Source organism: Protopterus annectens, chromosome 9.part0 (assembly GCF_019279795.1).
Source record: "Protopterus annectens isolate FY-2018-M chromosome 9.part0, PAN1.0, whole genome shotgun sequence".
Taxonomy (NCBI): domain Eukaryota; kingdom Metazoa; phylum Chordata; order Ceratodontiformes; family Protopteridae; genus Protopterus; species Protopterus annectens.
This window is the reverse complement of record NC_056743.1, coordinates 1,787,413,682-1,787,437,190: the sequence shown is the minus strand read 5'-3', so window position 1 is coordinate 1,787,437,190 and position 23,509 is coordinate 1,787,413,682. Positions and strand designations below refer to the sequence as shown.

General features: G+C 40.5%; 1 protein-coding gene across 1 annotated transcript in view; it reads left to right on the top strand.

The window, feature by feature from the left end:
- FARSA (phenylalanyl-tRNA synthetase subunit alpha) overlaps positions 1-23,509 on the top strand; it is a 529,543-nt gene that overhangs the window by 415 nt on the left and 505,619 nt on the right. The window lies entirely within an intron of this gene.

Genomic DNA, 23,509 nt, shown 5'->3' with positions numbered 1-23,509 from the left:
AGGGACTTTGCTGATGCAATCAGCCACCGAATTACTGCAACAGTGGTAGAGAGTCCCGTAGTTAGCACGGCTTATTGTTGTGATGACATTTGTTCTGTTAGTATAGTGCGGTGTATTGGGTGGTTTGAGTGGTCGATTCTTTGGGGACAGAAACTAAAACCTTGCGTTGCATAAGCTGCTCTGCTTGCAGTGATACAGCCCGTGCATGTCATAGTGTTGTATACAGTTAGATCAGGTATACAGTATAATATAATATAATGCAGTCATGAAAATATTTACAAATAAATTATCTGTAATATGATGTAAAATATTACCTGAAGCAGAAAAAGGAAACTTTATAGATCATTTTGGTAGTTCTGCTTGTAAAGATGGTTGTCCCCAACCCCCCCCCCCAAACAAAAGTCCCACTCACCAGGCTAAACAAGGATAAGGTTACTGTCAAGCTGCCTGTCAGGTGCCAGGATCCGCCACATAACCCACGCACTCAGGTCACTCCACAACAAGTACAAATATGACTGTCATTGTCCATGTTGGTGTGAACGACCTGAGACGTACCTCCCTGGACTACATGAAAAGAGACATGGAAGAGTTCTCCGATCTTGTAGCCCAGACAGTTATGACCCTAACAATGAGTAGCAGCCTGCCATCGACCAGAATGATATCGCAGTGCAAGGACAAAATGATTGACTTCAACAATTGGCTAAGTTTCTGGTGTCATTCTAAGGGGATCCACTATCTGTTTGCCTGGGACGACATGGTCGACAGTTGAGGCTTTGCCAGAGATGGCCTGCACCTGTCGCCCCTGGGATTCCAGATACTGGCTAAGGCTCTTGCCGCCCCTATAGTGCCTTTTTTAGGCAAGGTTCAAATGACAAATTCACCACCATAACAGGAACAGGCAAGCAAAAACTCAATGCTAGAAGTCTAAATCTCAAAATGCACTCACTCGAGGCTGTCCTTAAAATGGAGAATATCGATATCTGTGCAGTGAGCACCCCTGCATTACCAGGCTATAACTTATACCTCACTTTTCGGCCATCTAACCTGGACCGGAACACCAAAGGCAGGAGTGTGTCAATATTCATTGAGGATATCCACACCTCCAGGCTAGTTGCTCAGCATGATACATCCTAGGTTATCCAAGTGCAACTAATTGCGGGCAAAACTGCAATCCAAATTGTAGCTTGCTACAGAGCCCCCAAGATTTCCACTCTTCTTTTCTTGATATATTGAAAAGTATTAGGGTTCAACCAAACACCCTAATAATGGGCAATTTCAACTACCCCACCATTAACTGGGAAAACTACTCATGTACCAACTCCTTCGCTCAACACTTTCTGGAATTCATAAATTCCAATGCCCTGGATCAACTTATCCACACCCCCACTAGGGGCAACAATATCCTAGACCAGGGAACCTTTTTGGCTAGGCTTACTTAGGCCCTTGCACTGATAGCCTAGTACCTACCTATGAACCTGTGAACCTATGAACAAATATAATTAGCCAAAAGACTTGTCAGAATGTTACAGTGGTAATCACTGTCAAACTATGCTGCCGCAAAACATTTTGAGAACTAGGCAAATGCACTGTCAAGGTTCAATGTTCTGTCTCCATAAACACCTGAAGTTCAAGGGAAATGCTATGTACATGCTTACAATAATTAAAAATGATTGGTTATTGATGTTTATCATCTAATTAGATGAGATTGTGTGGTGTTAGTTAAAGAAAATTAATGTGTTGTATTAAAACGTGTACTTTGTAGGATGTCCTTGAAGATGTAAACTCACCTCCTTAGAAAACAAAAATGGAAAAAAATTAAGGGTAATGCTGCTCAACGCCAGAAGTCTAAATCTCAAGATGCAGGCTCTCGAAGCACTCCTCAGTATGGATAACATCGATGTCTGTGCAGTAACTGAAACCTGGTTCAAGGCTCCTGAGAGCACCCCAGCGCTACCAGGCTATACCTCGTATCATGCTTTTCGGCCCCAAAACTCGGGCCAAACCAAAAAGGGAGGGGGGAGTGTCCATATTCATCAAGGACACCCACACCTCCAGGTTAGTGGCAACACATGAAGCATCAGAGACCATCCAGGTGCAACTAACCATAGGCAAAACTGCTATACAACTGGTAACATGTTACAGACCACCCTCCCAGTCTCAGGAACCCCATTCAGCCTTCCTGAAGACATTGGAGGATATGCTTGTCTCACCAAACACCATCATATTGGGAGACTTCAACTACCCTAACATAGACTGGGTGCATTATTCTAGCCCAAACACCCTAGCCCAAAGGTTCCTGGAATTCATAAATTCAAATGCAATGGAACAGCTAGTCACCTCTCCCACAAGGGGAGATAATATACTAGACCTGATCATCACAAACATGGGGACAAAGTGCTCCACACCGGAAGTATACCCCTCACTAGTGAGATCTGACCACAAACTAATCACCCTGGATATACATATCCCTCCTCCACCCCCAACACAAAAGACTACAGTGAAAAACTTCTCAAAAGCCGACTTTACACTTCTTAAAACTGAGATGGTATCCTTTAAGCCCACTGGGCCAGTGGAAACCACATCCCACAATGCTGAATCCTTCACAAATGCTTTCTACGGACATCTCCAAGAATGCATGGATCATGCAATCCCAAATAAAACCAAGACCCTCTCCACCAAGGGCAGGCGTCCTGTCTGGTGGACCCCAGCCATAAACAAATTGTATAACAAAAGAAGGAAGCTACTGCACAACAGAGCAAAATCCCATAAAGAGAAGGCATCTCTGATCAGCACTAGTAGAAAGCTACGTTCTCTCATAAAAACATCCAAGGCCAACTTTGAGAGAAAAATCGCCATGGACACTAAAGATAACCACAAGGCCTTCTTCTGCTATGTTAGAAACCTGGGCGGAAACCCTCAGATATGCTCAGAGTTAGTTCACAATAACAAAAAATACACTGAACCCACAGATATTGCCAACATTCTGGCAGACAGGTTCAGTGCAAATTTCTCCCCTCCCTCACCCCCAAAAGAAGAAATACTTATCCCAGCTGAATGTAATCTCCCTGTCATCTCAGATGTCCAGGTGAGAACTGCCCTCAGCAAAGCTAAAAACACAGCATCAATGGGACCTGACGGTATCCTGGGTTGCGTGCTACGTGAACTCCAAGAGGAGCTAAACCCGCACATAAAAATGCTATTTAACCTTAGCCTTACTACAGGATATGTACCTGAACACTGGCGTACAGCAACAGTAGTCCCACTCCACAAAGGAGGCACCTCTACAGACTGTGGTAACTACCGCCCCATAAGCTTAACCAGCCTGGTCTGCAAAGCTATGGAAAGAATCATTATGGAACTCATAAACAGAGACATTGGGGACTTACAGACACTTGATCCCACCCAGTTCGGCTTTGTAAAGGGCAGATCCTGCCTTTTGAACCTGGTTGACTTTTTAGAAACAGTCACTAGAGCCATTGACAAGGGCAAAGCAGTCCATACACCCTACCTGGACTTGGCTAAAGCTTTCGACACAATACCCCACTCAGGCATCATAGACAAGCTCAACAGTTTAAATGCAAATCCATATGTCACAAGATGGGTTGCAAACTGGCTAAAGGATAGAACCCATAAAGTCAAAATCGCTGGAGCCATGTCAGACTCAAAGCCAGTCACAAGTGGTGTCCCACAGGGCTCTGTCCTGGGACCCCTCTTGTTCGGCATTTATTTCTCAGATGTGAAAGCAAACATGGGAGGGTTGTGGCTGACGAAGTTCGCAGATGACTGCAAACTAGGCGCCATAGTCGATACACCAGCTGACACATACATCCTACAGAAAGGCCTCACTGAAACAGGCAACTGGTGCCGGAGTCATGGCCTTAAATTAAATGCCAAAAAATGTATAGTCACCCCCTTTGGGAAAAACAAAGTACCCACAAATTATCACATAGACAGTAACCCACTGAGTACGGAAAAAGTAATCAGAGACCTGGGGACCCAAGTCGATAGTGACCTCTCATTTGACACCCACGTTGCCAAAGTGGTTAGAAAGACTTTCTACCTTGCCCACCTTATCATGAAGGGATTCACATCCAGATCAAAGGAGGTCATTGTACCCCTATACTCCTCCCTTATCAGGCCCATTATTGAGTACAATGCCCCATTTGGTATGTACCTCACCCGGCACTTGCAACAGCTAGAGAGACCCCAAAAGTACCTCACCAAGAGGATCAAGGGTCTCCAACATATGTCATATGCTGCCAGACTAAAGAAACTCCAGCTCTATTCAGTAGCATACCGCCTTCTCAGAGGTGATCTGTGCCTGACGTACAAGGCCATGTCCAATCAGGAATTGATGGACATGCTCCACCTCAAAAAATCCAAATCCATCAGAACCACGAGAGCTAAAGATTTAAACCTCAGCACAAATATGAATAGGACATGCTGGAGGGACAAATTCATAACTCAGAGGCTTCCCATACTCTGGAACAGAATCCCAGTTCATGTTAGGCAGAGCCCCTCACTGACTCTGTTCAAGAGAAATCTTGACGAGTGGATGGGAGATCGTAGGTTTACCCCAGGGGTCATCTCTGTGTCACTACTAGACAGAGGCACAGTAAACTAATTCTATTATGTAAGGGGGTCTTCACTGTGTCACTACTAGACAGAGGCACAGTATTCTAAATCTATTCTGTACACTTTTGTACCATTACATGGGGTGGCGAAAGCCACATCACTATGGCTAGGCTTATAAATGCCCCAGGGCAGATAGCCTAGTACTAAACTATGAAACTATGAATATGTTTTCATAGTCTTCAGGTTCTTTGGTAATAATTGGCAAGTGACAGCTGATACTTTGAAAATGCTTTTTTTAACCCCTATCCAAGATGAATGGAAGTCTGGTTAACATTGTGTTTTCTTGACTAGGAAGTAAGTACTTGAATATTTTCTGATTAGTTTATAAGCTAGAGGAGGAGAGTGTAATTCAGAATTTTAAAATGAATGAAGTGCTAGCTGTTAAAGGAATCTGATTTGCACTGACTGTGAAGTTACAGTGATGCATCTAATTGTCTGTTAGTATAATAAATCTTACAATTTTGTTCTCAGCTGCTTGTATCAAAGCACTGTTTTGAGCAGGATAGAGGGTTACAATAGACGGTGCATACTCCTAAATTCTGCTGAAACACTTTTTGCAATACCTTTGTCTAGTTTCACTGGATAAAAGGTTAGTGATCTTGTTTGATTTTCTCAGTTGTTATAGGACAATTATTCACACCAGTTCAATGTGAAAGCTGTAGACTGGCCTACACACAGACCTTAAGATTTTTATTTGGCTGCAACTGGAAGGTGGGTGCCATTTGGATACTTAAATTATTATTGAGTCTTCAAGGAGTTCTAAAAGCATGCATGGTTTTAGCACAGTTTCTGGCTGTGCAAACATCTAGTTAAGAGTTTCAAATCCCCTTATAGAGCGAGTTGTAAAAAGGAATTATTTGAATTCATAAGAACTATGCAATCTGGATGAAGAATACAGTTCAGACTGTTGTGATCTAGTGGCAAGTTATTTATAGAAGTGGGACTCCACATAGAAGGCAACTACTGTGTGATTTGTTCTCACTAGGCACAATTTAAAAGGATCTATTAGTGAGAATTCTTAAACAGTGTAACTACTTTATTAAATCTGTAGGTTTTCCTAAGAGAGGATTGTGGTCAGCTATTTCAAAAATCCATTGTAAATGTACTGATAAAGACTCCCTGTAGTGTGCTTTTTCATGTGAGCCAAAACTGGTAAGTAGTTACTATGAAAGACATTTTACTTATTTGAAAGTAAATCTTTCTTATTGTATTCAATAATTTTTCAATAAATATATTTTCTGAAATTTAGCTATTGGACAGATTGGCTTATAGTCATTTGCAGAGCTAGGAGTAGGAATTTTGTATCGAAGTATTATTAAAGCATGCTTGTAATTGTGCCTGACCTCAGTGAAAGATTACAAATGTGTGTGAAAGGCTTTAGAGTGATTGAAATACTTACGTAGTGGAATATTGAAATGATGCACCTTCAAACAGCTTTTCCACTAACATGACACCAATGTTTTTTAAGTGGAAGAATGGTATGTATAGTAAGAAGTTGGTAAATATGGGGAGTGGGTATTGTTTATGTAGTGTGGGGGTAATAGCGGATATGCTAAAAGGGTTTGTTAGCATTTTAGAGGATAATGGTTTGGAGTGGCCAGAATTGGGAACTTTGGGTTGGTTATGCCCTTCCCATTTTTCTTTAATTTCTGAAAGTGATCTATTGCTGTTGTTTAGAGTTTCTCAGATATTCAGCTTTTGTTTATTAGTAATTATCCTACAAGTAATCATGAAAATTGGTGAAGATTGAAATATTATAGGCACTGTGCATCTGAGCTGTTCTTGATTTGGGATCTAAGCCAGTGATTCTTGCTCCCCCTGATTTTACAGAGTGATCCTATCTGTACTAATGGCACAAATTTTAAGCAGGCTTGTACAGTAACAAAATATTGTGCCACTTTATCTAAGATAAATGTGAGCAGCTTGAGTGCATCGTTCAGATTAGATATCCTTGTTTACCACTGGCAGTTTTGAGGTCAAGTGTTAACAAGAGTGCAATAATAAGGACCATTAATGTCTTGTGGACAGCAGTATGCAAAAGTTGCACGAGTTCAGCTCTACCAATATGCTGAGCGCATCAGTGGTATTTACCTTGTGTAGGGATGATGGCAGTCAGTATTAAATAGACAGCGCATTTATTTTTGAATCTTGTCATAGATTTTTGAGATTTTGTACAAAACAGGATCTGAATCTGTATGCAAAAGCTTCCGGAGTAGTAGTCCATAGCTGTAAGCCACATATTATTACTTTATTTTAATAGCCTATGACCCAATCTGAAAAAAATGTTGTGGTTGTGACCCTTTGTTTTGTCACCTGTTAAAAAAAAGTTCAATAAATGAAAGGGCATTTATTGTTAGTGCTTGTGTACTGTAATGTTTGAGAATATGATCTGTTGTGTACTGCACAAAATGCAATACAGGATACTCAACAACTGTCATTTCATTAATGTTTGCTATCACTTGGTGTAGACGTGTATTATGTATTTATCAAAACTTGTTACTTAAACCCCCTAAAAAAAATCATTGAAAATGAAATCACTGTCAGAGGCTGCTTGTATGGATGGTGAGATGGGTTTCCAGCCTCCACAAAAGTGTGCACAATTAAAGGTGGGAATATATCAGTTTGTATGTGTCTATCTATAATGACTTTTGGATAATGTCTAAAACAGCGTTTTAAGTTGGAATAGATTGTGCAAAAAAGAAGGAAAAATAGTTAATTTGCATAAGATTCAACCATCCACAACCCCTGACCCCATTTTTGCAGTTGGGGTTGGGGTGTCACTTCAACAGTGACAATCATCTAGAACCAAGATTTACACTGCCGGGTGGCTAGCCCTGCCGCAATAACTTTTCTACACCACACACTCAACACCTCTGATCAATTTGGAGTGTCTAATTCACCTACTTCATGTCTTTGGAATGTGGGAGGAAACCAGACCACCCGGAGGAAACTCACGTGAACACAGCAAGGACATGCAGACTCCACACAGAAGGCACCCTAGCCGAGGATCAAACCAGGGAACCTCTTGCTGTGAGGTGACACTGTTTGCTTTGTCACTATGCCGCCTCGTGTAAGGTTCATAAGTTTACTACTAAAGATTGATTCATTATCATTCAAAATTCTAATTGACGTAATATTGATTTTTTTATATTTTTTATATACATATGATTATTTTTAAAGGAAAAAGACTGACTTCTGATTGCATGGGAAAGCTTATTTCATAATTTTTCAAAGGTGCCATATAATGTATATGTCGTTTTCTATTGATACTTATTTCTGAAATGAAATTTCATGACCTAATGTTGGTTTCCCCAGTGGTGCTTTCCAAGCATAGACTTTCACATAGAACTGTATCAAACTTTGCATCATAACCCAGGGAGAGGTCACCCGTTAGTAATCTGTAGGAAATGGAGTACAGTAAAAGTTCCTGCAGCCTTTCTGAGTAGTTGCTTAAGATTTTGCTAGTAGTGAATTATTGGATCTTTTCCCAATTGCTTTCACCTGCCTTGTTTGAAGGTTACAGAACATAGCATGGCATTCAGTAGTGGGTTGCATCAGTGGGGTATAAACTGCTGCAGTGATCTCCCTGGAGTGATTAGTGATGATCTTTACAATTAGGTGGGCCACAGAATATGCTTTTCTGACTTTGAGTGCACGCCGGTCAGAATTTTAAATTTTTGTCTGTTATCGTTATTGCAGCAATAATGATGATTACAACGACTTTTTTTATGATTTGACAGTTTACATTATAAGCATAATTTGTGTCTTTTTACTTAAGTCTGATGAAGCTACATTTACTATTTACTAACATTGAAAATGAGGTCATTACTATAGTATCAAGTGTATATTTTTTGTAGATCATCTTGGAGACCTTGTGCTAGAATATGGTTCAATTTCATAGGTATACAAAGAGTAAACTGTAAGAGAAATGTAGCTGCTTATATTTAGAAAAGGGAGAGCGTATAGAAAAAAGGAGATTGTCATTAATGATAAAGATTTATAAGAGATAAAGGGTGAGTGAGGAGGAGGTCGTGTGTGATCTCTGGTTAGATGAATTTAGAAATGGATTTACTTAGTGTGATCTCGCATTACTTGGGAGTAAAGCTCAATGTATTTTTTTTTTTTTAGCTGGTTGTAGTAAGAGTTCTGAGTTTACCAAAAACAGGAGCATACAGGGGTATGGAGTTAAATTAAAATGTTGCATGTTAATTTTTTTATTTAAGTTTTCAGATAAGCATAGAGATCCAAAAAGGAAGAAGAATGGAGAGAAATACAGAGAAGTTGATAAAGTTATCTGGGGTGCCTTAAAAGTTAATGGATGGGAGTGTTATAGAGGGAATTAAATGTCTGACAATTATAAGACGGTTTCTTGGTTTATAAATGGGTAGATAACTCACATTAAAAGAGCTGCAGCGTTTAACATTGTTGATAAAATACAAACCTAGTGTTTTGTTACAGGAGACCAATTTTAAAATAGCGGAGTATCAAAAGCTTCTGAAAATCCGATCTCCTGAAGGCTTTTTTTTTTTTTTTTTTGTTATTTTGGGGTAAAGAGGTGAGTGGTGGCAACTTAACATGTAGGGGCAGTCTCTACTTCGGTCAGGAGCAAGGAGACTGGTAACACAAGTTATACTGATGGAAGCAAGCACAGTGACTGTAATAAAGGCTTATGTCTGTCCTGGGACTGGGATCTCTGAGTTACCAACAGTACTAAGGAAATGGATATCATTACAGGAGGGAATAGTAGTTTGTGCTGGGGACTGGGGAAGCCTGGTCTTATGTAAGACATATGTGTAGTAAGGTCCACCACTAAGGAAGGCTCCAGTGCTAGGAAGGTTTTTACTAGCTTTGTGGCTCATTGAGCAGCATTCATAGAGATGGTGCATAGGTTCATAGGTATATACTAGGTTAACGGCCTTTAGGGCCTTTATAAGCCTAGCCATGCAACCCAAATTTTGCCTTGGGTTGTTTTAAGGGGTGTATGTTAGGGCATAATTTAACTTCTTCTTTTGCCCATCAGAGACATGGGTGCAGACCAGGCGTGAATTTTCGATTTCCAATCCACTGGTCCATGTTTTGCTTGAATAGGTTGAGGGAAGGGCATTTCTTCTCATGCATGGGAAGCCTATGCCAGAGAATGAGTATTCTATTGAAATACATACCTGTCCCTCCAACATGCCATGTTTAAATTGCAAGAAAAATTTAAATCCTTAAAGTCTAGTAGTTCTGATGCTGTTCATTTTGTGAATGTGTATAAGGTCCCTCAGGGAGGGGTCAAAGGATGCCTTGTTTGTCAGTCATAAATCATCTCTCAGCAGTCTGTAGGAAACTGAGTATAGGGATTGGGCTTTGTTGCATTAATGCCCTGTATACTTTTTGTGAGGAACCTCCGTGGACTGTACAGTTGTTGCATATGCCTGGGTAGGTGCATACGAAGGGAATGCTGTACTCGATGATGGGTCTGATAAGGGCTGAGTATAGTGGCATGGTGACTTCTCTGGATGTAGATACCATGGCCTTACGTATAACTTGAGTGACCTTGAATGATTTTCTTATTATCTTAAACATTTGTTGGTTGAACGCCAGGTTACTGTCTACACAAGTCCCTAGCTTTCTGACTACTGTGTCTACTGTTAGGGGTGTTTTATAGATGAGGTAGTTTCCCAGGGTGTCCGACTTCAAAAAGGTATGGTTATGCATTTCTTGGCATTGAGTTTTAAGCGTGGTTTTGGCACCAGTCATTTGTCTGTGTTAGACTTTCTGTAAAGTGTTAGTATTTTGGGTAGTTCTGATTGTTTCCATCTTGCAGTCATCTGCAAATTGGCCTTGACCTCCAAGAAATAGTTGCCAAAGAGAAGCAGACTAAACACAGAGCTTTGGAAGACTCCATTGGTAAATGGCCTCTTTATAGAGGCGGTCTCTCCAATCCTAACCTCCTGGGTCGTATATGTGAGCCAACTGGTTATCCAGCAGGTTACGTAGGGTTTTTTTTCTAATTCCATGAGTTTGTTTACAATGCTCAAGTAGGGTATTGTATCCAATGCCTTAGCTAGGTCAAGGTAGACAGTATGCACTGTTTTGCCCTCATCCATTGCTTTGGTGATCTTCCTAAAGTAATTTACCAGGTTTAGTAGGCATGACATGCCCTTTACAAAATCAAACTGGGTTGGTTCCAGTGTCTGAAAGTTTCGTATGTCATTGTTAATCATTTTTATGATGATTCTTTCCATGGCTTTCCATAATGACACTAGTCAGACTAATGGGTCTGTAGCTGACAAGATCTGTTGATCGCCTGCCCTTGTGCAGAAGAATGATCATTGTGGGCCTTCATTCTTATGACACACAGCCTGTTCAGAAGCTGTGGTTGAATTGTGACTCCAATGGCCCTGAGAGGTCATATTTCAGGCTATTTAGGAGGCATCCTGGGACATTATTGGGGCCCATCAAAGCTGTATTCTTGACCATGATTAGCTTCTTTAAGACCTCTGCTCCATAATGATAGTTGGAGGGTTACATTAGATAGTATTCCTTGGGGAGATCTGGCGGTAGGGGTGGGGGGTAAGGTTGGAGCTGAATTTGTCAGCCAGAAGATTTGCTATATCTCCTGGTTTCATGACTGTAGCTCCATTTATCAGTAGTTCGGTACACTTCTGTGCTGCTTTTAAGGCTTTGGAGAAGGTTAAAGAAAGTCTTGTGGTTGTTTCTGGCCTGGGCTGCTATCTTTACCTCAAAATTTGCTTTGTTGGACTTAATTGTTCCTCTTATTTGTCTATTCAGTTTGATGCAAGAGCTTTTATCATTTTTGGTGTTACACTTCCTAATTTTAGCTGTAACTTTTTTTCTTCTTTTGTTGTACGACCTGTTTAAATTTGGATTTCACCAGGCTGGGTTGTTTTTTGAGTTGGGTTTGGGCTTACTTCTTGTAGGCACAGCCATCTCTATACAGTCATTGACATTTTTGTACAGGGCGCACCTCTGAATAGTTCCACATAGGCTGAGTGTTATCTGGGTTTGAAGGTACTTGAGATTTTGACAGGTTATCACTTAATAAAAGGTAGTTTGCCTTGGGGTAGTTCTTAACAGTGATAGGGTTTACTTGGGGTTGCAGAACTGATTTCTGTTTCAAAGGAGACTGCTTTGTGGGCTGACCTAACTAGAGAGGACAGCATTCTCTCATGTTTGAGTACCAGGGCCAATATGTTTGGAACTCTGGTATGGGTATTCACTGTCTGGTCAAGGGTGTTTGTGTTTATGAAGTGTAGGAATCACTGTGCCTTCAAATTTGGGATTGTGTAGGATTCCGAGTTTATATGGGGATAATTAAAGTGCTCCGTGAGTATGGTATTTGGTTGAATGATGAGTGTCTCCAGTAGATGTGTATGAGCTGTAGGTTTCATGGAACATAGAGGTGACCTGTAGCTTGCTAGGATATAATATGTGACTTTGTCCATGGTAATCTGGACTTGGAGGAACCCCAGCACATCATCCTGTTTAACCAACCTAGTGGTATGCTTATTATTAATGCAGATCGAGACACCCCAGCCTTTAGTCCCTACCCATGTAGTTGCTGGTCTAAATGTGTGTAAGGCAGTTGAAGCTTTGCACTGCTGGGGTACTCTCTGCAGCTTTAAACCATGTTTTGGTAACTGCATAGATGTCTGCATTCTCCAGGTTAAGGAGAGCTTGAAGGGGGCGCTTCCTGTTTAGACTTCTGCCATTGATCAGTAATACCTTGATATTTCCTTGGGTAGATTTTGCTATGTTGGAGGTTTTGTCAATTTGGCATTTCCTAAAAAAAGGTTCTATGGGGAGGACAGTGTTTTAGCTAAAATTTGAAAGCCTAGATGGGGCAGGTGCAGACTAATCTTGGGAAAGCAATGTGGTTTGATAACTATGTCTTCCTACACTGAAATATTGTATCCCCCTGGAATGACACCAGAAACTAAGACAGTTATTAAAGTCCATTATCTTATGTTTCTGACATCAACCTTGGTGAAGGTAGAGTGCTGTTCAGTGCTAGGCACATATCAGCCTTTGACACACAGTCGAAGAGATCCATAGTGTCTGTCTAGGGAGGCATGTCTCAGGTCATTTACACTTACATGGACTATGACTAAATTGGCACATGTGATGCAAAGACTTTTTTTTCTGTGTGTGTGTGTGTGTGTGTGTGTGTGATTTGGCAGATTCTGGCCCCTGAAAGTTAACTCACCATATTTTCCTTTCCTTGTTCAGCTTTGTGAGTGGATCATTATTCTGTTTTACAATGGAGTTCCATATGACTAGAGCCCTGGGTAGTGTATTGGCTTGCCTTATGGGCATGACAGTTGAGGCTACACTGGTCGTGGCTGTGTATGTGCAATGTTAGAGGTTACTTCTGAGTGTGTTTGAGTTTGCTGAGGCAAATTTTTGCAGGTGGAATGTCTGGAAGGCCTTTGGGGTTTGCGAAGATTACATTTAAGCGCCGTAGCATAAATAGGTCTATATGTGGGGTGCATACCGTTTGTGTTTCTGACAACCAGATTGTTGTTTTGAGTGGTTGTACACAAGCGTTTTGTCTCCAGAAATGTTGTGTAATTACATCTCTTGATATTGTGTTTTGAGGATGATATAATTGTCAATGAACATTAGAAAATTGTTACATTGTCTCAGTATACCCATATCCACCAAACTGGCAGCAGAAAATTTGGGGAAAGTGCATATCCATGTTGTCGGGTCCTTTTATTGTGTGAACTGCTAGGTTGTGGTGCATGAGGAGTTCATGGTGGACTGACCAAGGATGCTTTTGGGACTAGAAACTAGACTAGGCTAATTAAATTCAAGTGGCAGTGCTCCTCAATGTGCAGAATAGTTGCTATATGCTATCCACCCGCAAAGTAGTTGCCTTAGACACAGAGTTACTGATACAGTTTCACAGGTGGTTTTCAAAGGAAAATGTGGTTTCTAGGTGTCTGCATCTACACAGGGCACTACTAATCGCTGCTCACAGATGAGCAGCAGCATGCAAATGCACCAAATTTATGCAGGCACTTAAAAACCACAGGAAACTGGCTTTTAAGTCCTCTGGTCAGTAAAGCAGCTACATAGCTTTCTTATGTGTTTCCCAACTCAGATAGATGAAGACACCAACTACTGCCACTAGATGGAACAGCTACCACCTCCTGCCACTAGATGGTGGATGTCTCATCTGTTGCACAAAGTACAAAGGAGTTGCACCCATTCTCGGAGACACCATTCTTTTTTTAGTAATAGGTAAAATATTCTTAACCAATGAAGACCTCACCTCAGTAAAGCAAGGAATTTAGAGATTATTCATCTGTGTTGGAGCATCCCTCAAGTAATTACTTTGATCTTAACTTGGTGAAGCTACTTAAGTTGTGGTGACTGGGACGGCATTAGTAAAGGGGAAGAACCTGAGCAGAGACTGTGAAGTAATATGATACACTGGGGAGGGTTAAAGAAAGTAGAGCAGTGCTCGGTATTGGACTATTGTAATGACTTAAAATAAAAGCTACTTTTTCAAAGATATATAGTTAGAGTAGCAGATATCACTTTGAAAAGCAAAAAAAAAAAAAAAAACTGATTACCAGAGGTGTTATCACACGGCTCATTGTTGGGCCCTCTCCTATTTGTTATCCATTTCTTGGACCTTCAGGTTAAGACTGTTAGCTTGGGTTGTCTAAGTTTGCAGACAGTTGGAAACTGGATGTTATTTGATCTACTGACTCACAACCAATATGGGTTATACAGTGTTAACAACTGGAACAAGGGCGATAGTTTCTGTAAAAAAAATTTGAAAAGTAGTGGTTGTTCATTTTGGTAAACAAAACACCCCCACATTGTAACAAAGAGATCTAGGCAACTCTTGTTGGTAATTCCTTACCTTTTGACCATGGTGTCTCTGCAGTAGTTAGAAAAAGCCTTCAATCTGGCTCATATAATTTCCAAAGGTTGCTTCTTTAGATCCAAAGGACTTTTGATTATCCTTTATTCGTACCTCATCAGATCCAGTATTGACTATAATACCTGTTTTGGCATGTGTTTGTCTTAACATATCACTTGACTTGAGACCTCAGAGATTCATAATTAAAAAGATTAGTAGCCAAACTGCAGCCTTCTCCCTCTTTTCACTGTTAAAGACTCTTTCATAGAGATTCCTGTTTAGCCTTTTCAACCATGAAAGGTCTGAATAAATAGTCACTTAAATACCCAGTTAAAGGAACTAAATAATTCAACAACATATGAGTGTGAAACATTGGCTTGATAAATTTGCATCTCATTGTATACCTCATGCCTGGAATATACTTACAATGCATGCCAAGTAGCATAGCACCCTTGCCACTTTTAAGGTAAACCTAGATAATTGGATGAGGAGCCTGAAATTCTCCCAATTTTATCTTATCTTGCCGTCTTTGAGGTTAAAAGGAACTTTTGAACATGGGCTATTGGCATTGCTTGTAATGGTTTGCATACTGATTGGCTAGTACTTACCTGTGAACTGGTGGCTTGCTGTACACTTTTATATTGGAAACAATAGTCCAAAACAAAGTAAATACAAGGCACTGCCAAACTTTTAACGTTCAAAGTGTTTGGACTGCAGTTTAAGAAAAGAAAAATGCACTTAGAACTTAAAAAATAAAAATTATACTGTCAAAGTTTGCAAGCAGCTCTGGAAAAAAGTGACGGGCTGCATATTTTTTTTATTAGCTGGTTCAGTGACTCCTTTCAGCCAAAACCTGAATGCCAGAGCAGAAAAACATTTATGAACGTAACATTAAGAAAAAAAAAAAAAAACAGAATAAATACTTTGATGTGCAGAGGAGAGGTGCAGTGAAGTACAGTGCCAAGCTGTACTTGCAGAAGAGAAGAAATAATAAATGCAAATACAATGAAAAGTAGACTAATTACATAGATTTGCAGATGGTGATGTTAATACACATTTTATCAATGCAAGTTGAAGAACACCATGTATGAAATATTAATTATTGCACAGTTAATAAACAAAGCTTTGTATTTGTGACATCCTATATATAATGTTGTAGAAGGATATGTTTATAAGTAACAGCAGAGAAAGGTTACCCTAGCATTGCCTTTGCTGGAGGATCAGAAGATTGTGCGTTCTATTCCCACCCCAGGTGACTGGATTAATTTTCCATTACTGATACTGATGTACAGAATTAGGGAATGCAGCACTCCTGAGTTTGTCAGCAGTCAAATGAGGAATGAACCCAAAGTCCCATCTGCCTGAGTTAGTGGTATCACAGGTGGATGTAAAAGGTCCCATAGCACCTATTGAAAAAAAGGTTAGGGTTGCTTTATTTACATTACTTGCATTTCTTTCTACCCCATATTCACATTCTTTTCATTTCCCATTTTATACCAAAAAATATTTCTTAACACTTCAAAAAGAAGTTAACGTAATTCTCCTGTCCAATATTCAATAAACTCAAAAAAAAAAACATTTTCATCCACCCTATCCTTTCATCCAAAGCAATATTTTTATTTCTTTCAATATATCCTCATCACCAGTGTTTTTATTATAATAAACTTCCACATTGCCTTTTCCATAACATCCATGTTGCAATAAAAAATATCTTAGTCCATTTTTCAACTTCATTTTTCTTTTTCTTTGCATACATACCATATAGTATCTTGTCTGATGTTGTCATTTTCATTCATTCCACAGTTGATGGGGTCTCTGATGTGGTCTTGGATCTGTCTTGGCCACATTTACTTACACTCTCATATCTGACTTTTGAGCTCCTCCCTTTACCCATAATGCCTCAAAACACTAACACCTCACTTCTTGCCGCTTCTTCATTTCAGATGTGGATCTTACTCTTTCGAGTGGGTAGTCTGTTCATTATGATTTGTGAGCGTAACTTTAGAATTTTTTGATATCTATCTCCGGTTCTCTCTCAACCTTCATCCCTTTTTAGAGTTGTGGGTTTCTAGCATTAGTCGCTACTTCCACGTTTTTACCCTTCTTCTTGGGTAGCTATATTACCAATGCTGGTGCTTCTTCTCTTTTTCTTTACCTTCCTACTCTCTCATAGGGTATTAAAAGTGTTGGTACAATCCCTTTTTTCTTTCCCAAAAAAAATCTATATAGATTTATATAGCTATACTTTTTTGTTTTGTTTGGCCTATCATGGCTGAAAAACCTACATGTTTTAAAAAGTGCACTTCCTGTGGGCTCAAGATACCTAATTTTGATACCCGCAGGGAGTGCATGTACCTTTTGGGGCCAGCCCACCTTGACACATCATGTTCCATTTTTGTCAGATTTAACTTGAGAACCTTGAGTGATCGACACAACAGGTTGGTTTTGAGAGGGTTGCTTTCTCCTCCTGCTATTGCAGCTGCTTCAGTTTCAGGGGCTCAAACCCCCACCAAGAAAAAAGTATTCCTTGGAGTCAAGGGAACATAGAAAACGGCCTCCTGCTTGTTCTCTGAAATTAGTGCCGGCCTCAGAGCCACCAACCAAAATTGCAAAAAGTTCAGATCTGACTCCTTTGGATCTGACTGTGGGACAAAATCTCCTCAAACCAGATTCCCTCACTACCCTCCAGAGCATGTTTCCCCACAGTTTTGTTCACCTTTCCTTCAAGAAACACCAAGAAGGATGTCTCATCCCCTTAGTCCTCTAGCAGGTCCTACCAGAGCCTATCTGAAGCAGATGTGGATAGGATGATGAGAAAATTTCTCTGGGCTCAGATTCAGATGGAGGTGTTATCGGATCCGTGAGCCTCTGACTACTAGTACACATCCAATTAATTCTGCTCTGATCTATCCAATTGTTTTGGAGCCCTCAGATGCAAGGATTCTGTGAATCGATGTGTCACATCTGAAGACAACTAGGTCTTTGTCTCTGGCATCCATGACTGTTTTGGTGCTGATCCCCCCCCCTTGGGTAAATGAGTCTTGGAGCCAAAGCTTCGGCACCAGATCCGAGGGGATGGAGTTTTCTCTAAGGTTGCCAGAGCTGTCCCTTTCCCTTGGTGCTTTGGTGTTGGACAGCTTGGGTCTGACACCTCCCTCATGACTGGAGCCTGGGCAGGATCGGGGCTTTGAAGTTCAGGGGACTTTGGCTCTGGTGCTGCTGGCCACGGCTTCTCCCGGACCTTCTGCCTTTGAGGTGGTAAGTGTTTTCTCTTATCCGAGAAGCCAATCTACTCTTACTTCATCAGATCTTATGAATCCAAGAGCCAGCAGGAAGAAAAACAAATCCAAATGAGACAACCACTTTATTTGAGTTGAGCACTTTCCTCTCCGCTAAAGAGACTTCATCAGAACAATATGCACACAACACCCAGCCTTTTATATACCCTCTCCAATTAATCAATCAGAACTTAAATGAGAATCAGTTAAAAGCAAAAAAAACTCATTAGTAATAAAGACCCCTTCTTCAGATCTTACTCATCTGCCACCATCGGGTCCAAGTTCAGAGCATCATCGATCTATCTAGCAGGGACAACCAGTCTGTTTGAGCATCTTGACAGCTCATTCTCAGGAGCTTGCTGTATCTTCTGACACCTCTTCAGGTCATCCCATTGAGGAGGTCCCTCGGAAGAGATTATGTAAAAGGAGGCAGTTAGATTTCCCTCAGGAATCTTTCACAAAGACACTGACTTTGATGAAGGGGAGGGGTTCCATGGTCTCCACTAGAAGATGTCTCTTTTGGAGACATTCTAGAAATCCTTAGCCAAAAGGGTGGATGGTCTTCATACCCCCCCCTCCCAAGAGCAGTCAGTGTTTCTGGAAGCCTTCGAGTTTGGCCCATGTACATCCTGGGTTACCCCTGGCTGTTGACCTTATAGATCTAGTGTCTCGTCAGGCATGGAAGGAACTAGTTACTGTAAAGCCCATTCCTTGCCATCTCAACAAATTTCTTGCCCCTCCTAAAGACGGGCCTTACTGAAGTAAGGGAGTGCCAGTGGATGCCATGGTTGTGGTGGTGGCCACCAAAAAAGAGCTGAACAAAGCTTGGCTGTTCATCTCTATAATAGAGAATCTTGCATGTTAGACAGATTTGGAAAGCATGTTTACACTTCAGCGACCTTTGCTGTATGGTCACTGAATTATTTGGCACACTTCACTAGATTGCACAGAGACTTTGTTAAAGAACTTTCCACATCTCTTCCTGGGTCCATGATTCACAGAGGAACATACAGTTCTCTTCACAATTGGCCACCCTCCAGTCTCTCTCGAACGTATCCATGAGGTTGATCTCCCACATAACTGAAGGTACCTCACGGGTGGGGTTCAGACATAGCCATTAGGAGATATGCCTGGATGTGCTTGTGACGATATGAAGTATTGCCAGCTATGCCAGGAGAAGTAGGGCAGTGGATGTGTCGTATGCCAGCATTGTTAGGTGGAGTTTTGTAAAGAATTATATGTCATTTGTATATCAGACTGATTTGTGCAGATACTTGTGATGAAAATATATTTGTAAATCTGCTTGTGTTAAAAAAAAAAAAAAAAAAAAAAAAAAAAAAAAATGGACCAACAGTGGGTCCTGCTAGACAGAAAAAAGAAATACACCTATATATCAGACTATGTTATAACTGTTGAAATTTATACTGTAACAGAGGGTACTGGAAGAGAAGAGGTTAATCACAGACCCAACTAACTTTTAGAAAATATCCTGAAATTAAATTACTTAATTTAGGCCATAAAGATTGCCTCACGGGTCTCAATGCAGCCAGAGAGAAAAAGCCTGTACTAGGAAACCTTCTGTATTGTCCTTAGCAGTGAACTAATTGTTACCCTTGATGGGTGGAAGTATTAAAATGGTTTTATGGCTTCCGCATGCTATAGCACATCTTAGGAAAGCTCTGTATGGTAACCCATGTGTGAGATTCTGGCTCAGTGTTTAGTAAAGGGTGGAAAAACAACAGTCCCAAGGATGAAGCAGCAGCAAAAACTAATAAAAAACAAACCACCAGTCTGACCGAACAGTGAAGGAAACCACCAGTAATAGCGAAAAACACAGTTTAATGTCACTTTCGTCTCAAAAGACTTCTACAGGAGATTTTCGGCTGATAGGGTCAACCTTTCTGTGATCTGTTTGCCTCACCCCTACAACAAGAAATACAGCAGGCTCTTTGCCCTGATCCCTCAGCCCTGGGGAGTCACTGAATGATGCTGTAGTCCACGCTTGGCTCTTTGGTCTCCTTTACTCTTATCCCCCCATTCCTGTAATCCCCAAATTTCTTCAGAAGGCACTTCAGTTGAAGAGCAAGGTTGTCCTCATTGTCCTTTTTTGGCCTTGTCAAGTGTGATTTCCCTTCCTTTGGTCTCATAATCTATATCCACCTTAGAAACTAGACCCCAGTCCAGATGTGATTATCTCTCATCCCACAAAGATGATGCATCTTGACATTGCAGGCCTGAAATTAACTGCATGGTTTCTCCAATTCCTTTAGTAGTTGTACATCCTGGGCTTTCTTCCCCGGTTTGCCACATATTATTGTCATTTCAAAAAGCCTCCACCAGGTTGATTTACAAGAGTAATTGGAAAAAGTTTTCCTTTTGAGCCCACTAAAGAAATTTGGATCTCTTTAATGCTCCTATTCCTGCTGTCTTGGATTTCCTTACATCTGTTTTTCAAGAGGGAGCTAGTTTTTGTGCCATCAGAGTCTAGTTAGCAGCCATTTCAAATGATCATACTGGGGCCAAAATTTCTCTGGCTTCATCTAAATTGTGTAAAGCTTTTCTTAAAGGTACTTTATTGCTTGGGCCTCCAGTTAAAGACTCTACTCTACCTTGGGATCTGACAATTTTACTGCAAAGTCCAAATCATACCTAAAGTTTCTTTCCTGGAATATGGCCTTTCCTAGTGTCTATTACCTCAGCAAGCCTAGTGTCTGAACTCTAAGCATTCTCTTCAAATTCATTTGATTTTCTGTAAATATAGGGTTACCTTGCAAACTAATCTTTTCCTGCCCAAAGTACCCTCGGAGGTAAACATCAACCAGGCCATCAACTTACGTGTTTTCTTCCCTAACTTATCCAACAAGTGTGAATATATGCTTCATCTTTTAGATGCGCACAGACAACTCCGTTTTTATCTCCATAAAATAAAAGACCTCAGAAAAACAGATCAGTTGTCTGTTCTTTTACCTTCAACAAACTGGGAAACCAGTTGTCAAAGTTACATTAACAAAGTGGTTAACAGATTTCCTATCATTTGTCTGCAGTCAGAGGTATTTCCTTTCCCAGACCTCCTAAGGGTCATTACACTAGATCCATGGCTGCTGCTTCTGCCTTTTGGTCCAGAGCTTCCATTGATTACGTTTGTGCTGCAGCCACTAGGTCCAATGTTTATACCATCCGTTTTTCTTTACAAATTGGATTGGATTTCCAGTAAACAGGGCTGCCTTTGTTCTGCAGTACTATGGAATATTTTTCCATGAGGGTCACCCAAACTACATAGTTGGGGACTCTCTTTCATCTGTTGAGGATTGAATGAAAATGACAATGTAGGATATAAAGGTTGTGTACTCACAATAATTGTGCTTCTGTGTTGTCCATTTTCATTCTTCCTCAGCTTCTCTCATTCCTTTCCCCTTTTCTCTGAGAGTGAGTGACCTGATAGTGAATAAAGAACCTCGGGTTTGAGCCCCTTTCTCTCTTATTGACTTTCCATTTATATTGGCCTGTAATTATCTCTCTCTCTTTTGGGTTAGCAAAGAAGGCCATGGTGGTGCAGCTGCTAGCATTGTCGCTTCACAGCAAGAGGTTCTTCAGTTCGATTCTCGGCTGGAGTGCCTTCTGTGCGGAGTCTGCATGTCCTCCCCGTGGTCGGTTGAACTTCAAATACATGCAGGTAGGTTTGTGTGTGCATGCCTTCTGTGAAGGTTGGGCATCGGGCTGGCAACTCGACACTGTAAAAGACTCCACTGCCAATCATGAGCGGACCGGTGATCTGCTGTGGTGACCCCTAACCAGGATAAGCTGAAAGATAGCAACAACCTTTGGGTTAGCAAACTCGATCTCAGATATTACAGGGATCAGGAGGTTTATGGGTAAAGGGAGGCACTCAAGAGTTGGATCCAAGAGTCTAAGTAAATGCAGCCGAACCGGATCTGAGAGTCCATTAGTTGAAGAATGAAAATGGAAAGCACAGATGCATAGTTAACTTTTGTTTAGGTATTTTTACAAATCCAATTTTATGAACTTTTTTAAACCCCCCTCCCCCAAATTACTTTTGTGCATTTTAGAAAAATTGTTCTGTTCCCCTCCTAATTGCATGCCTTACACCTTCTTTCTTCCATTAACTTGTACTTCATACTGTTTTTGACCTATTTGTCATGTAACAGTCCCCACAAAAAAATTACACCTGCCTTATAAAAAAAATTCACATATTTTTCTTTCAAGTATAGCTTTTCTCACTGCACTTAATCCTCTCCGTGGATGTATTAAATGACATCCCTTCATTATTCTTCTAGACTATTCTTCATTGTAAAATATTCTTCAGGTTCTATTTTGTTGTACTGGTATATTCATTTCCTTATATTTTTTTCTTTAACTTTCCTTTTCTTTTTTCTTTTCTCTCCATCATATTTTTTTTCCTTTTTTGTTTACTTTTATAAGTGCCCAAAAGAAATGCATACATGTTGAATAAAACAATAGGAGCTTTCAAATTCAAACCTCCTTTTTATTATCGATTATACCACTTCAGACAGGATTTAATCTGGTCTCCCCCAAGTAAAACAAATATCCAGTACCTGCTTTTCCATCTTGCCTGGAAACGCATATCCTCCTCCCAAATATGCCAGCTTTCCTAGTACTTGCTTATTTAATGTGCACTTTATCTGCCCTCTTAATTACTTCCTCCAGTGTTTCTTTCCATTGCTCGACTACTGTCATTTAAACCAAAATGTTCTCCTAATGTATCCCATTTATCTTATTTCCCCATTTTTTTTTTTTTACTTTTTGCTCTAGCTCCTATGTCTTTTTCCAGTATTGTATGATTTACTTCATATTTCGGTGCATAAAGGTGAGTGTGGTTGTAGACTGACTATTTTATATAACATTGTGGCAAGTTGCAGTGCCACAATGTTATGTTAGGTAGCATCTTTGTTTTTTGAAATAGTAGGTAGTGATGGGCTCTAGGTTCAGCTAGCAATATAATATGCATTTTTTGTTAACAGGTTTTTGAGCTAGGTTTATGTTTCTGAGTGTGAAGTAACAGTAACACATACTCAGGTTTAGGCAGAAGGGCATTTTATGCACAAATTTCCTGGATTCTGTTATTAGTTTGAAACTTAGAACAAAGCTATAGTATTTGGACCACACCTATTTCTCTGTGGCATCTAAAAGAAAATGTAAGATGCATAAGTGGACCTGTTTACTTTTGCTGGGATACTTCAATGATGGGATACTGTTCTTGAAGGGGTATTTAAGGTGAATTGCTTTAGCAGTAGCTGTTTTGTTTGTGGAGTGCCTGTTTATGACCGCTGGATGACCACTAGAGGAAGCAACATCCTTGACCTGATTATTACTAACATGGGTGTGACACCCGTCCACTGGCCCAGCAGTCAAGGAGCCTCAATCCTCACCACTAACACCAGTGATGGGCATCCACATAGGGAAAGATAACAAATGCACACAAACAGTAAAGTACAATTTCCCTTAAGAGCACGCAGAGATCACAGTCAGTCTGGGGATGGTTTCTCCCTTTCTCTCCAGGTCTCCGATAAGACTCCCCACTGGCACAGCTATAGGGTCCAGAATTCAGCCTAATAGTCAAGTTAAAACCTCCAGCACCCTAGAGCTTAAATTATCTCTACATAAAACAGCCACAATTGAAAGGTTTAAAAATATTTAATAATAAATAATAAGAACACAAGACAATACTTCTTAC